At 43.5% G+C, this 16,863-nt stretch overlaps 1 protein-coding gene across 4 annotated transcripts in view; it reads left to right on the top strand.

Moving 5' to 3' along the window:
- Nucleotides 1-16,863, top strand: part of GRAP2 (GRB2 related adaptor protein 2) — a 64,027-nt gene that overhangs the window by 24,637 nt on the left and 22,527 nt on the right. The window contains exon 1 of one of the 4 annotated variants that reach the window (XM_038550493.1): nucleotides 7,772-7,802. The exons of the other annotated variants lie outside the window; for them this stretch is intronic. The gene's annotated coding sequence lies outside the window, so the exon portion shown is untranslated. Of the gene's footprint in view, nucleotides 1-7,771; nucleotides 7,803-16,863 lie in introns of those variants that run through there. 4 annotated transcript variants of the gene reach the window in all.

Here is a 16,863-nt window from a genome sequence, read left to right as displayed (position 1 = left end):
AGATCACTCAGCCTGAAGGCATCTGACCATCCTGATCCAGCCTGTTCTTGCTAAATTTTTCCTTCTTCAGCTGCTCAGAAGTTGTCAAGGCCAATTGTCAAATTCTTTTCACCCAGCTACCAGAAATGAGTGTTTTGCTGAATTTTCAGATCTTAATGGACAAAACATTTCATTTTTCTACGTTCTACCTCTTGCCAGATATATTGTTTTTTGAGAACTAGAACTCATTTATACCCAAGGGAGGAAAAAAAGTCATTCCATATTTACTGATTAACAAATCACCACTTAGAGAAAAAATACAGAGGAGCTCTCACCTCTGTTAATAAATGGATTATTTGCCTTGGCTGAAGCCTGGCTGATGGACAGCCACTGTTCCCTTCAAGTTGGCTTAATTTTCTCTTGCTGGTTTTTATTTCCTTGAAGCGAAGAGGTCTCTTGATTCTTTCTTTGTTTGCTTCTGCTTTTGAGGAATGTGCCTGTATCCTTTGGGTTTGTTTTTTTGATAAGCTGGTTCGATGAAACCCCTCACATTTATTGAGGAGCCTGTCGTATTGGATACTGTGAGTTCCTCTGAAATAATCCCAGCTCGAAAGTTGGATGGACTCACTCATCTGAATGCTAACTCCCTCCTAATCCATTGGTTTTCTGCTGTGTAGACGGGGGGTGGGGGGGTAGGGGGGGGCATGAAACATGAAATAGCCATCTAACAAGACTGCCTGTCAGAAACTGAGCCTGGGTTCAGTAGTCAGTGAGACCTGGGTTGTACAGCAACCTCCCTTTCTCTTCAGTGTCATACAGTCCTCATTACAGATCCTGATGGGGACAGCAGAGCAGTTCTTTTCTTCTGTTTTCATCCTTTTCTATAACAAGAAGCCAAACAGATAGTGAAGAGTCTGGTCTGACCACATAATGTTGGTACAAGTTACAGATCACTCTAAGAACGAATTTTTGACCTGAGCATTGAGGTGGCATTTAGGTGTTATATTTGATGCATGTCATTTAGTTACAGGCATAAAACCTCTTGAACACACATAAAGCTCTGGACCTGGTTGGACATTACATCTTGCCTCATTTTGACTCTTTTTAGTCAGGGTGCTTCCCGCTAGGAAGTGGTAAAAGAAAAAAGTAGAATTCCAGTTAATAGAATTGTACCAATGTCAGTTTCCTGGTATTGATGTTGTACCATGGTGATGTCAGATGTCAATCTTGGGAAGAGGATGAAGAGGACAGGGGATCTCTCTGTAATATTCTTGCAATTTCCTGTGGCTCTATCATTATTCCAAAACAGAAAGTTTAAGGAGAGAGACAGTATGGGATAGCAATTGGGAGAGATGGGTCTTCATTTTGGTTTTACTTCTTGGCTGAACAAATATTTACATTTTGTTTGCTTCTTCTTCTTTGTTTGCTTTGTTTGCTTCCCCTTTTTCCAGATAGATTTTTGTGAGCAGTCAGCTATAAAAGTGCTCGTTTTTCTGTAGAAGAGAAAAAATGTAGAAAAGCCAAGAGAACTCCTGCCAACATTGGGTTAGAAGGCCTACTTCCTGTCTCTCTTCACCCTCTTTACCTACACAAACTTACCTCTGCATTCACACTTTATCTTTCTTTCCCATTCAAGAGGAGATACCTACAAATGAATTCCTTTACCTACACAAGGCATCCATCCCTTACGTGTGTTTCCAGAGCTTACTCTAAGGACATAATCGCCCCCATGTTGACTTCCTTCTAAGCCTGGGTTTTAATAATCATCTATATGGGAATAGCTTCTGCATTTATATGTCTGCTCAGACTTCTATGTTGAGAGCCACACCTATGCATCCAACCCCTGATTAGGAATCTCTACCTGGATGTTTTTCAAGCATTTCAAAGTCCTCCCAAATCATCTTTTCTTCCCATAGTGCCTTGTCTCTGAAAATGTTACCACCATCTACCATATTGGCACATTCTACAACAGCAGAAATATGAGAGCCATTCATTCTAGACCCATGCTGGTCAATATGGTAGCTGCTAGACATGTGTACTATTAAGTACCTCAAATATGCTTGCTCCAAGTCAAGATGTACTATAATTATAAAATACACACCAGACTTAGTTCAGAAAAAAGAATACAAAATATTTCAGTAATATTTTATATTGATTTCATGTTGAAATGATAGCATTTGGGATATGTCGTGTAAAATAAATTATTAAAAATAATTTTCCTTTTTTTAAAATATGTTACTGAAATATTTAAAGTTACATGTGTCGCTCACAGTTGTGGCTTGCATATTTCTGTCGGAGAGTGCTGCTCTTGACTCTTCTCTGCCTTTTAGCCATTGCCAGATGGTCAAAGTAATAGACAAGGCACAAAATTAGTTAAATACGCCTGGTGAATTTGAATCCTGGCTCCACCACTTTTTGACACATGTGACCTTGAACAATTTTTTAACCTCTTTGCACCTCACTTTTCTCATACGTCAGATGGATAGAACAACAGGTTTTATTCCTCAGGATCCTGCAGACTAAATGAGAAAACATGTAAAGCACTTACTATTGAGACATAAGCCCAAGCTCGAGGGAAGGAGCATAGTCTCTCGCTGTCGTATTTCAGGCCCTTGTGGTTTCTGGCCAAGACCACTGCAGTGGTTTCTTCATTTATAGTTTCACCCTGCCCCCCAATCCTTCATACTGCCACCAGATTAAACATTTCCTAATGCAGATGTTATCAACATTTTCATAGATTCCCCCTCACCTGTGGCATAAAGTCCAATGTTCTTGTCATGCTGTGCAAGGTCATCCATGACCTGCCTCCACCCAAATCACCAAGCCCACCTCCTGCCAATCCCCGGTGGTTATAATGAACACAATGGACTCCACAGAAACTATTTACAGGTATCATTCCCTCCATTGATGATGTACATGCCCTCTACTTGTCCATAAGACTCATCTCCCTTGGAAAGGGCCCCCTGGCCCCTCTTGCACCTGTACCCATCCCAATCTGGATTAGGAGCCACTCCTCTGGATTCTTCAACCACTGAGGTCTGGCTCTGTTACCACACTGATCTCATTTGTTTGGTCAACTTCTCTGTCTTTCCTTCAAAACTGGGACTCAGCTACGGTCTAGGACCACCTCTCTAATCCACTCTGGATTTCCATGTGGAGCACAATGCTTGACACATAGTGGGGCCCAGGAGATGACTGCTGAGCACATGCATGAAGCATAGGAGATACTCCTGAGAGAGAGAAGGAAAGTGAAAGCCCTGTGAGGTCAAGCAGCAGCAAATGTGAAGACCAGACCAAGGAGAAATTGCCACTGCTTGGCCATGCAGACAGAGTTGGGAGAGAAAAGAATCTGGACAAGGAGTCAGTAATGGAGGATTTGAAATGAAAGAGAATAAGAAAGAGAAGATCACAAAGGGAACAGAACCACATTAGGTACTGCTGGGGGTTCAGTAGCTTCCTCCACAGTGGTTCCAGGAAGAGGCCAGGCTCTAGAAAAGCACAAATCATAGTTAAAAATAAAAAAAAGATGAGCTATCAGCAACCAAGTCAAGGATTATTTGTCATCAGGACTAGAGACATGGATAATACAAGTAAATGTCAAGCTGGTGACTACGTGATGGGACTACTAATAATTCACTGGGGCCGGTGCCCAGTAGTTTTTTTACTGTGGTGCAAATGCCAAGCATGGAAAAATTTGACAAGTTATAGATATGAGAAAGCAGATAGTGAATTTGAGAATAACAATGTGAAATGCCAGAATAATTATAAGAGAAACATCTGAATACATAAGAAGGCTTAGAGGATTCCTGTTTTATCACAAATACAGATTACAAGAAAATTCACTTACTGAAACAGAAATTCCAATCTATCAGACCCACTTACCAAACACGTAGTATTCCAGAATGCTGAACAGGAAGAGCATGCCTTTTGGTCCACACAACATGGAAAGTAGCAAATAACACACGAAAAGCAGAGAAGGTGGGAAGTATGACATTTTGTGGCTCATTCCATACATGAATGAGAGAATATGCACTTCTACATGCAAACCATAATCTTCTTAGGAACTCCTAAGGCTTCATTCCAAGATCTGGAGTCTTATGACACAAGTTGGCCCACTCCCCAGTCTTTATGTCAGAGATCTTGTAGAGCAAGCATTGTGTGAGATGGCAGGCAGTGGGCAGAACAGAGAGGACAGGGTGGAAAGGTCAAATGATTCCTTGCCATTATTCTTTTTTTTTAATATTTTTATTTATTCATGAGAGACACACACAGAGAGAGAGGCAGAGACACAGGCAGAGGGAGAAGCAGGCTCCATGCAGGGAGCCCGATGTGGGACTCGATCCCAGGTCACCATGATCATGCCCTGAGCTGAAGGCATGTGCTAAACCACTGAGCCACCTGAGCCGCCCTCCTTGCCATTATTCTTAACAATGCACCATTTACCCCTATGAGATTTATGTGGACAGGGTAAGCATTTGGGGATATACTTATGCTAGAAAACTTATAGTAGAACATTTGTCTGAAATTCAAATTAAACTGGGCATTCTGTACTTTATCTAGCAAGATACTAGTACTTTTTTTCACTGATTTTTCCAGAGAGGCACTGCATCTCTCAGCCATCGGTAGCTATCATGGAATAGGCATAAAGTAGCAGGAGCTAGCAGGCATGAAGTGCTTGCTATATGCCAGGCACCATACTAAGTGTTTTGGATGGATGTCTTAAATATTCAAATATCTTCACGAGAATACTAAGGCAGGTACTATTATTATTATTATTCCTGTTTTAAAGATGAGAAAAATGAGACTCAGAGAGATTCAATGACTTGGTCAGGATCACTCAGGTAGCTAGTGGTGCAGCTAGGATTTGAACTCTGGTGGCTGGACTCCAAAAGGCCAGGTGCTTGCCCATGTAACTGAATGTGGCAGCAGCACCAAGCAAGGGGTAGATATGCTGAGTCCCCCAGAAGAAAAAGAGAGAATGAGAGTTTAGGGTATGACAAGGGCAGACCCCAAGTAAGGTTTAGGAGGGGCAGTTGAAGTCAGATCCTATGCCTTCGTTTAAATTAGAAAAGTATGTCCCTAACTTTAGATGCAGCCCCACATCAGGACTCAAAGCTTAAGAGAAGAGCACTGGCTGTCTCCACTGCAACCTCAGCCACAGGCCCTTGTGCAGTAAACAGCCTGCACAACTGTACATAGCAGCCTGAGTTCGGTGGTGGAAGGAGGACCAGTGCAGAGGTGAGGATGCAGAAGGAGTGCTTAGAGAATAATGAGAAAGCATCCTGAGGCATGTTTGCATTGCATGGGTGTGTGGTATTCTGAAGTCTATTTAGAGAGATGTCATGGAGAAGAGATTGCTAAGGCCCAAAATGGCAACAGGAAAGTCTTGAGTGGATCTAGGAGGTAGCATGACAACATGGCATCAATGAATTCTGAATGGGAAAATGACTCTCAGATAAGGTGACAGCAGCCTATTTAAAAGACATAGAAGAAAACACAACAGACGGGAAAGGTGGACAAGGAATGGGGAACAGAAGACACAAAAGAGGCAAAGTGAGTGAAAAGGTGAATTTCTTCCACGTGGCATTTCCCCAAGTATGACCCTGGAACCCTGTTCTTATAAGGTTATCAGACGGCCATGTAAGGAAAGGGCCACAGGCACGGCCCAGTTTGATCTCAGCCAGGCGTTTGGTTGCATTTTTCACGAGACCCTAGAGAACAAAACGCAAGAAAACGTGAAGAATGATGACTACTTAATCTGGTGGGTTCAGAGCTGATGCTCAGAGGGTGCTGATGAGTTCATGTCAATCTGGAGGGAGTCATTCAGTAAGAAACTGAGTTCAGAGGTAACCAGTGAGCTTCTGATCTCACAGCTGGTGAATGAAGGAGCCAGGACGCAAGCTCAACTCCATCTGACTCCAAGCCCATGTTCCATTTATTATGGATAAAGACCAAAAAGGCATTAAGGTTGCTTGTGAGACAAGAGTCGGGAGAGAGACCAGAGGGGAGGAATACCAATCTGTGCTCCAGCTGAATCATGGACTGCAGAGCTGGCTGACGGCCAGGACCAAAACAAGATCAAAATCAAAAAGATTAAGTTTGAACCTCCCATTTGGGCTCCCAAAAGCCTCTCGCAAAAATGAAGTGGAGAGGCCTGGAGTGACCCCTCTTCACGCCAAGGAACCCTTGTGCTTTTGTCCCAAGGCTTGGCTGCCGGACCCCGAATGGCCAACAGAGTCAAGCGTTGTTAAAAGCTCTGCTGAACAGAGAAAGTGATTTAATAGTGTCTTCCACTCAGCCCAGCTCAGACCATTTCTTGAACGTTGGACTTACTTCTAGGTAACACTTTTTTAAGAAGAACATTGAACGAATGTTCTGGTGATGTTGTGTGAAGGAAATGACCAGGAGAGCAAGGAGTCTGAGCCTCGTCCCACAGAAGGTGGTGGAGGACCCAGGGATAGTCAGGCTCAGAAACAAGAATTGGGGTATTGTGAGATTCGTTCATACACTCAACTCTTTTATTTCTCCTTAGGGTAGAATTTGGACTGAAAATTATAGTGAGATGTTTGGTTCAATGTAGCCACCAAGCTGCTTCCACTTCCACCTTCCCTGTGCCCAGTCCCCATCATCTCAATAAATTAAGGAAAGACTGGGTCAACTTTCTGGGTCATCTTCAACTTGGACAATCTAAGAGTTTTGGGGATCAAAACTGGCAGTTAGAAAGAAAGAGACTACAGTAAGCAAAGCAAATACAGGTGTTCCTCAGTTCAAGCAAACTCTAATTATGACCTTAATTTCAAAAAAAAAAAAAGAGATAAGAATATGATAACTATTCATCTGATGAAAGTAATGGGCAACATCTCTTCTCTTGGCAACTTTTTAGTACCTCTATGGGGTGACTTGATATCTAAAAACGTATTTACCTCCCCCTTTCGAGGGGTGGACTTATCGAATGAAGCCAGGTAAACTGTTGCAGGGGTTAAGGTCCACTTCTGCAAGGTTCGAGACCAGCGAACTAAAAAATAACCTGCATACCAATAATAAGTGGGGGCCTGGAAATATAAGTAAAAGTGACAAGCAGGTGTGGTCACAGAGTCATTTGCTTTTGTCCTCTGCCCAAATAAGAATTAAGATAGCACTGAGTGCAGACAGTGAGGGGGGGAAGAGGGTGCTGAGCTGACTCGGTAACGTTTGGGAGTGATATTACAGCCCTGGTGACCACAGAGCAAGAAGATGGAGGCTTTCAAATATATATATGATAAATGAGCCAAGTGTTCAGAGACCAAATCAATAAACAGTGAACAGACGGGAAGAGGAGGAAAAGAGATCATGAAGGCACCATAAACCCCTGGTGATATATTTGAAGAGAAATCATGATGTGAATAGAAATTAGAAAGTGAATGGGGGGTGGGGGTTGGAGGGGAGGAGAAGCCTGGAGATTTGTAAAATGTCTGTCTGTACGTCTCCATCCTGCCTCCACTCATATCCACCATCAACCCTCCTGCCCTTCTTGTAGGGTTCCCTGAATCATTTCTGATTGGGGGGTGCGTGTTATCTTTAATGCTTCATTCTTGTTTGGATTTCACCAACAGGATTCATGGTGTTTCATTGCTTTAGGGAACAATCAGGGTAACACAAGAAAATGGCAAGATATCTCAGTCTGGCGCCAGAGTGGGGCTGGAAGGAACAGCTCCGGCGGGCTTGGTGGGCTCTTCCTGTTTCATTTCTGTCGCTGTTGTTTTCACGGTGTCATTTCAATAAGAAAAGTGTAGGAGACGTGAAAACAAAAGACCTGAGGTACACTTGCTCTCGCTAGATTCACGGTAAGTCACTGGCATTCAGAGGAGAAAGGAGAGAGAGCTCAGAACAGAAGCAGACTAGCTGGTGAGGAATGTTGATGGTGGGAGAGGTTAGAGACCCGTGACCTTGAAAGACAGCAAGAGAGAGAGAGAGCAACGGAAGGGAAAGGCAAGGAGAAGGACAGCCCCACGTAGGTTTATTCACTGAGATTGCTTCCATTATCTGCAGTGGCCTCAAAGCACAAGATGGCTTGGTCGGAGGTCAGCCGGGTTTATTGCAGGCTTTGCCTCTTTGACCAAGGAATGATGGCCTTGAATTTTGTGGGTACGTGAGAATTGTGCCCATCAATTTCTTGGCTGAAGGACAGCCACCCAGGAAGGTTCAGGGGGCCCCGAGCTCGTTAGTAATTATCCTGAACTAGTGCAGGACTTTTCGTTTTTGCTGGTACCGGCAGGGGCATCGTGCAGAAGGAAAGAACAGGGGGCATGGACGGTAATCGCTCCCCTGTTCCCCAGCTATAAAACGTGTGTGGCGGTCGTGGTCGTAGGAGTAATAATGATCAGAGTCATAATCATGTTGCAAAGTGCATGGGAAGCCCTTGGCCCGTGATAGATCACATCGATACATGAAACTTAGTCCCAGCTGGTTCTTGTCTCTGGATTTGGGTGAGGAGTGGGCCCCGTGGGCCCCCCAGGTAGCTGTCCTGGGGTTTCTTTTACGGAAAGCCACGCGGTCACTGAGCTCCAGGCAGATGGCAAAGCCTAGAAGCTAGAATAGTTTTCTGTTGCTCAGCCTTCCATCACCCCACTGCCCTTTGGTTCGTGCTGCCTTTTCTCTCTACTTAGGAGACAGTCTTGATTACAACATGCTGTGTGTCCCATCTTCTGAAATCACTGCAGCCAGAACTTTACAGTGAGTAGAGAGAACTCAGTGTTTCTGCCCCCCCCCCCCCCGCCGCCGCCCCAGGGCAAGTGAAGAAAACTTGAGACTTAAAAAGCTGGAAAGAGGCATAGGCTTGGTGGATTTTTTTAAAAGATTTTATTTATTTATTTATTCATGAAAGATACAGAGAGAGAGGCAGAGACATAAGCAGAGGGAGAAGCAGGCTCCCTGAAGGGAGCCCGATACGGGACTCGATCCCAGGACCCTGAGCCGAAGGTAGACGCTCAACCACTGAGCCACCCAGGCGTTCCTAGGCTTGGTGGGTTTTTGAAAAATGGTTTTGAAACTGTTTTCTCTACAAGAAAGGAGAGTAGATAGATGAGAAATTATTGGAGAGACACTGAACTGTCAGACTCCATAGATGGGCCGGGAGGTCACACCCTGTCCCCGGACAAACTGGAAATGAGGATTATTATCTGAATCCTTGATTGTAGAGCCTGAGGCACAGAAGACCTAAGGTCCACACACACACACACACACACACACACACACACACACACACTCCCCCTGCACTGGCAAGGAAGCAGCTGAACTGAGATCTGAAACCAGCCAGGCCCCTGCACCTCTGCGATGGCTGGCAGCCTCACCTTGCAGAGAATGGCAAGTTAGGGGAAAAAAGAATAGAAGTTGCTTGAGTTTGTCCACTGAAAGAAAAGGTTATTCTTCTTACAAAAAGTTTGAGGACAGGTGAAATTTTATGTGACGTGCTTTGACCTTGAAAAAAAAAGAGGGGCACCTGGCTGGCTCAGTTGGTGGAGCATGCAACTCTTAATCTTGGGTTGGAAGTTTGAGCCTCATTTTAGGTGTAGAGATTGCTTTTTTTAAGACCTTATGGGGGCACCTGGGTGGCTTAGTGGTTGAGCGTCTACCTTTGGCTCAGATTGTGATCCCAGGGTCCTGGGATTGAGTCCTGCATTAGGCTCCCTGTGGGGAGTCTGCCTCTCCCTCTGCCTGTGTTTCTTTTTCTTTTCTTCTTTTCTTTTCTTTTTTTTCTTTTCTCTTTTCTTTTCTTTTCTTTTCTTTTCTTTTCTTCCTTTCCTTTCCTTTCCTTTTCTTCTTTTTTTAAGATTTTATTTATTTATTCATGAGAGACACAGAGAGAGAGAGAGAGAGAGGCAGAGACACAGGCAGAGGGAGAAGCAGGCTCCATGCAGGGAGCCTGATGTGGGACTAGATTCCGGGTCTCCAGGATCAGGCCCTCGGCTGAAGGTGGCGCTAAATTGCTTAGCCACCCGGGCTGCCCTCTGCCTGTTTCTGCCTCTCTGGGTCTCTCATAAATAAAGAAAATCTTAAAAAAAAAAAAAAAAAATTGTACAAAAAAAGAAAGAAAGAAAGTTTCATTTAATGTGCCAGACTGGTGTTGATTATCAAAGAGCAGGATGAAAAAAAAAAAAAAAACAGAAGGAGGAAGAGCAAATGACTCTCATTTGCAGGGGAGGGGACCCACACAGGGACAATCCCCCCCTCATTTGTCTCCACCTTCTTCTACTCCCTTCTCCTTGCCCTCCCTTCCCAACCCAAAACAAACAAACAAACAAACCTTCAGCAGGAAAAGAGGAGCTAATTTAAAAAGAGGAAAACATCCCTGAGACCTGTGAGAGCTCCCGAATCCACAGCGACTAGTAGGCATCTACAGAACAGAAATTTGATTAAATGAAGATATAAGGGATTTAGAGGGACTCTCCAGTTGCATCAAGTTTGTCTATATGTCTTTGAAATATATTTATTTGGCTTCCAAACCTAAAGACAAGTGCCTCCTAACTGAGGAGATAGTACCCACTCAGAAAATAGGAAGACATCAAGGCAAGGCCAACGAGTAGATTGAAACTCTAAGCAGTCGGGAGAGGGTTGGCAGGAGGTGCAGTGGTAGAGAGTGCCCCCAGGTCTCAACTCTCGCCCCAGGACCCACTACCCCTTAGTTACCTGTCATCAGAGACAGCTCTGTTGCTGTTTTCTGTTGAAGCGAAGCAGCCAGAGGATGACTGATACATGGGCAAGACAACTGCAGGCGCAATGGAGCACACCCCGCAGGCTTCTTCCTAAGCCACTTCCTTGCGTCCCCAAGACTGGCACCAAGAGGTCAGCCACTGAGGAATCGCTATTCTGGGATGGGGTGCAGACAGCCCCTCTAGTTGCCTGAGTTTGCCCCGCCGGTACTGCCAGGAGAGTTTATGCCTCCTAGGGGACTTTGGAGGGGGAAATAACGAGTCACCTAGGGACAAGAGGAAAATAAGAATGTCTCATGTGTGCAAAACCATTTAAAATGGAGGCTTTTAGAGGGTACTAAAATCTCAGCCAACCACCCAGAAATGGTTTGGGGAGTATATTCTACTTGTCTTTGCATACTTTGGTTGCAATAAAGTTAGAAATGCTTATATGCCATGGAGAGAACACCTGTGGACACAGGCCAGGTCGTCCTGAGAAGGCTGTTTATTCCCCCCCTGGGGTCCAGCACCTAAAAATAAATGGTCCTGCAGCTCTGACTGGGGAGGTCTAGATGAGCGTGGGAGCTGCTGGTTGTCAATCTTTGAAAGCAGAGGCCCCTGATCGCCATTGCCAAGTACGTGGCTATCTGCAAGCTTGGTGCTGCCATCATTCAACTGCCACTTTACCCTCTACTTGCCGGCACAGATCCGAGTCTCCAGAGAAACCAGAAGGAGGATCTTACTAGAATAGGATTTGGGTTTTTATTTTTTTATTTTTTTTTAAGATTTTATTTATTTATTCATGAGAGACGAGAGAGAGAGAGAGAGAGAGAGAGAGAGAGAGAGAGAGAGAGAGAGAGAGAAAGAGAAAGAGAAAGAGAAAGAGAAAGAGAGAAGCATGCTCCATGCAGAGAGCCTGACGTGAGACTCCATCCCCGGACCCCAGGATCATGCCCTGGGCTGAAGGTGGCGCTAAACCACTGAGCCACCTGGGCTGCCCTGGGTTTCTATTTTAAAGGCTCCAGGGATGAGTTAGAAGTAATTCAAGAGCAGGCACAGTAAAGAAATGTGTACACCGTGTTAGACATTCAGCAAGAAGGTTAACATTTCCAACATGGCCAGCTGATTAAGAGCTATTCTGTAAGCAGGGATTCCACTGGTTTAGAATAGAGCAAAAATCTTGCCATCTGAAAACCCAAATTGAAGAAAGGCCAGCCCTTGATCTCTTGACCATGCTCAGCCTTTTTCTTTCCTTTTTTTTTTTTTTTTTTTTTCTACTGCCTTTTCCGGAATAGATTGATTTGGGTCTCTGGGAGAATATTTAAGCAATAGCCGACAGGTAAATTATAGGTAGTTGTCCAACCTAAGCTTACAAATTTTCAAGGAGGGCCATCTATGACCTCTCTCAGTGTCCTGTTCCTATATTCAACACTCAGGAAAAGGTGATAAACTAAGGCAAAAAGTCTCCAACCACAGATGTAGGGTTCAGATAAAAAAGAAAAACACGCAGTAGGGGTTTCAGGAGAAATCAATCATTAACCTAGAATGGAAGCCAGGAGTGAGGACTAGTCACTTTGAGATGAACAGGACCACCTCTACTCAGGGAATTCAAGCAGCAGGATACGGAGTAGGAGCCGATGATTTCCAATTCTTGCCCAGCAGAGCCATTCTGTATTGTATGGGCTTTGGACTCCTTGAAATGATCAAGTATACATGCCTTAAAACACACGAAAGAAAGGAGGACAATCACCAAACCTGTCTAGATAAAGGTTGTGGGGACTCAAGACGCAAAAAAAATGAGTTACAGGACAGAACCGATGGTTTGGGGTGCACCATTGCCCTCTGTTGGATTAAATAAATCAGACCTTTAGTGCGGGTGTGTGTTTTATTATCTGGCTGAGTTTGCTGAAAAGTCAGGGCACTTTTGAGTGGGAAATTAATTTGTCCTTGTAAATGGGTCCTCAGTCTGCTGTCCCTGCCCTGAGGAAACCCATTACAGTTGTAACTCTCTGATGGCAGGTTGCTCATCATGTTTTCATTCACTTAATATTTACTAAGTGCCTACTAAGCACTGGTTGGATATTGTAGAGAATCTAAGAATAAATAACACCAACACCTGTTACCATTTGTGGAATGCCTACTGTGAGCCAGTGTCTTTACACACATGAATATACAACATCCCCATGAAGTCAACGTGGTCACTCCTGTCTAATGGATAAAGAAACAGGACCTTTGGAAAATGAATGGCACATCCTAGACTTAAATCCAGGCCCATCTACTCCTAAACCCACACTTAGTTCACTAAGCCACAGCTCTTCCCCTCAGGAAGTTTGCAGACTACTAGGACAGGCAAGATACAAATAAAAGCTTCTGTATCAGAGGTTCACACACCATGGCCAGCAGGCCAAATTCCACCCATCACCTATTTTTGCCCATGAGCTAAGATGGTTTTTATATTTTTAAGTGTGGTTAGGGGAAAAAAAATCAGAACAGTAAAACTTTGTGGCATGTAAAAATTGTGTGAAATTCAAATCTCAGTGTCCACAAATAAAGTTTTATTGGAACCCAGCTATACCCATTCAATTCTCTTCTTTCAGGCTGCCTTCCTGGCTATAGCAGCACAGTTGAGTGGCTGTTTGATGATTCCTATTCTACACTCCAAGGTGGAATGTTATATATCAATAGGAGAGGCTTTTAAAAAGCTTTCTGGGGGATCCCTGGGTGGCGCAGCGGTTTGGCGCCTGCCTTCGGCCCAGGGCGCGATCCTGGAGACCCGGGATCGAATCCCACGTCGGGCTCCCGGTGCATGGAGCCTGCTTCTCCCTCTGGCTCTCTCTCTCTCTCTCTCTGTCTCTCAGTCTTTCATGAATAAATAAATAAATAAAATCTTAAAAAAAAAATAAAAATAAAAATAAAAAGCTTTCTGGGAGTTAAGAAGAGAGGAGACTAACATTTATTTAACCCATGGTGAGAGGTGCTAGAAGGATATACAGGTGTGCTCTGCTTTAAGACTTGATGTGTGGGGATCCCTGGGTGGCGCAGCGGTTTGGCGCCTGCCTTTGGCCCGGGGCGCGATCCTGGAGACCCAGGATCGAATCCCACGTCAGGCTCCCTGCATGGAGCCTGCTTCTCCCTCTACCTGTGTCTCTGCCTCTCTGTCTCTCTCTGTGTGACTATCATGAATAAATAAATAAAAATCTTAAAAAAAAAAAGACTTGATGTGTGAAAACCCAGATTTTAGGACAGATAAATTAAAAGATAGTTATTTGTATAACAAATTTTCCTTTTCATTTTGTAAAGGGATTCGCCATGGGGTTCCTTTATAGAATAAGCCTCTAAAATGCATGCTAATATGAAGCCACTTACAAATACTCTAGTCCTAATAACTTTTCAGGAACGTATCTATTGTGTACAATGAGGCTTAGCTAGAATCTTTTTTTTCTTTTTTTTCCTAGCAGGGTAAGGTTTCCTACTTCTGAAAAGTAATGGAGCTGACCTTGTCAATTTAGGAGGAGAGTAAGCACTCTGCCTTCCCATTGAATCCAAGAGGGGCTTTGCCTGACAAGTAGAAAGGCTGTAGGTTCCAAAGATCTGCATTATGTGGGTCAAACTGCCAGAAGAATTTTGCAGTTTTAGCCAAGCTCCTCTTAGTAGCTGCAAAGTCCTAACATGTAAATTCCTTACTGTTTTATCACTGCATTTCACACACAAGATAAATTAATAAAAATTATGTTTGTTGTTACCATCCTGATAAATCTGCTACAAACAATACTTAGACGGAGCAGTGTTTCTCTCTTTTAAAAAAAATTAGCTTAACAGAATTACAACATAAACTGGTACAAGTCACATAATATTTAAATTAGAGTTCTCTCCAGCAAAATAGGAAGTGGTGTTGCTGACTTGATTTAGGACCCAGCTCCTTCTTTCTTTGGGTCCTGAGCCTGAATCTTCCAACAGCTTTGTGGTGTTATGCAATTGCTCTTTTAAAGAGATGCATAAAACGGAAGCTTTGGCTATTCATAGCCAACTTAGGAGGAGCTGAAATCTTTCAAGAAGTTTCTTGCCGGGTACCATTTTTGAGGGTAACTACATGCTTCTGAACACATCCAATTAATCTGGATTTTACATGGGGGCTCTTTTAAAAAGCTATCTTGTGGTTTTTATTTTCATCCTCCGCGGTGACTGTATTTTAGAAGTAGACAAACATTCCTGGTATATAAGGCTGAATATTTTTCAGGTTTTTTTGGAGGTAAAAGAAGCTTAAATGGAAATGCAGGGGCAGAGAAAATCGTGCCTGGGGAAGTCCTGTGCAGTGCTGCCAAGTGGCGCAGCAGATCTGTGTCATGGGGCTGCTAATGGATATTGCACGCAATTCATAAAGGGGCAAAGTGAGAGAGACGCAGAGGGGTGGCGAGAAGCAGTGCTAGCATTAAGGGCAGGAGCCCTGCATGGTTCTGAGGTAGGATTTCTGGATAAATGGCATCATTGACGGGGTCGGGGTGGGTGGGGGAGGCTCCAGGAGGTGGCTTGACTGCCCTTGGACATTGTCACCTGTCATTCACGTTCTCCTTCTGTAGCAGGCAGCATTTCAGCCATTTCTGAAGCTGATCACTGAAAGGAAACGCACATTTAATCCATGCGTGAGGTTCTTTAAAGAGATGTCTTTCTCCTCATCTCTCAGGTCAGAAGCACTGTAACTGCACACAGCAGCTAGAAGGCTCCACCGCATTCTTGAACACTTGAGCTCTTGAGCTGGCTGCACTTTCTCCCCTGTCCCTCCTCTTTTCTCTTCTGTCTTAAAATTGTTGCTACCATGTTTTTAATATGTGTATATATATATATATATGAATATATATAGGAATATATATATAGGAGTATATATATTATATATATTTTATATATATATTATATATATTATATATATATACTCATATATATATATATATATATATATATATATATATATATAGGAAGGTACAGACTATACAACAAATGGATAAATACTGAACCAAATATGTTCAGTTTTCTTTTGCCCTGGTGGTAATTTAAAAGTTTTCAAAATAAAGACTAATGGATATAGAAAAATAGGATAGAAATCTCCATGCGTTTTTATGATCAAATAGAAGACCGACCCCTGGGGGTGGCACTGCTATTAGGGAAGCAGGGAATGGTAAATTCAAGGGGACAAATTGCAAAGCCCTGGGTTTTGAACGAAAATAGAACACACCCCTCTCCCCACTGAACGTCTCCCTCCTACCAAACAGCATCTGAGCAGATTTCATTTCACAAATGGAAATGGGACGCACACAATTTTTTTCAAAGTGATTTCATGAAGAGTGGGCCTGTTTAATTGGGTTTTCGAAGTCAGGATTAATATTATAAGCTAGGGAGTTCTGCGATGTGCCATACCACCTGCCTCCTGGGGAAAGGCAGGACAAAGAGCTGCTTCTCAGAAGCAATGCTACTTCTGCCTCAGTCTTCTCACTGAAGCAGCACACAGCCAGCCTGGACCAAGTACCCAGGCTGGGTCCAAGTTACATGTAACGTAGGAAAGATCTTCCCAAGCTCAAGGTCATATCTAGAGCATGCCTTGGATATTTTTTCACCCCTAATTTATGTGATTTTCTAATATGTTTAGCATTTGCCCTCCTCTTGTCTCCATCATGCTTATTAAGGTAAATTTGCATAGAAATGGGATCTTAGTTTTCAGGACCATTCACCTGACACTTGCTCTCCTGAGGTGACCAGTATCCGCTGTTGATACCATGATGGTGACCTGCAGACACCACATCTTCCCGCAAACTCAAGGCAAGGCCTTAATTAGGGGAGGCCTTTCATGTTAAAGCCACGGGGTGAAGCAAATCAGCAAAAGCATTTAGTGCTCACTAAAGAGAGCAGAATACTCCATTCTGTTGAGTGGGTCACCCGAGGTCACAATTTTAATTTGCCTTAGCTGGACAGATCCTGAAGAAAGGGTACAAAATATATATATATATTTTTTGAAATAAATTTTGGCTGGTGATAAAACTCAAGACAATTAACTATGACATTTTACTTTGGCTCCTGAAGTATTTTTTGCTTAATATCTACCTTTGGGATGAGTAATTGTCATCTCTACAAATTGCCTTTGGAAGACTGAGTAAATGTGGAAAATCAGAGAAACTAGCCACTTGCTGTCACCACCATGGCAGTTGGCTTTGATCCCCTGATCTTTGCG

Source organism: Canis lupus, chromosome 10 (assembly GCF_011100685.1).
Source record: "Canis lupus familiaris isolate Mischka breed German Shepherd chromosome 10, alternate assembly UU_Cfam_GSD_1.0, whole genome shotgun sequence".
Lineage (NCBI taxonomy): Eukaryota > Metazoa > Chordata > Mammalia > Carnivora > Canidae > Canis > Canis lupus.
Note: the sequence above shows the minus strand (reverse complement) of the source record. Positions and strands in the feature narration are given on the sequence as shown.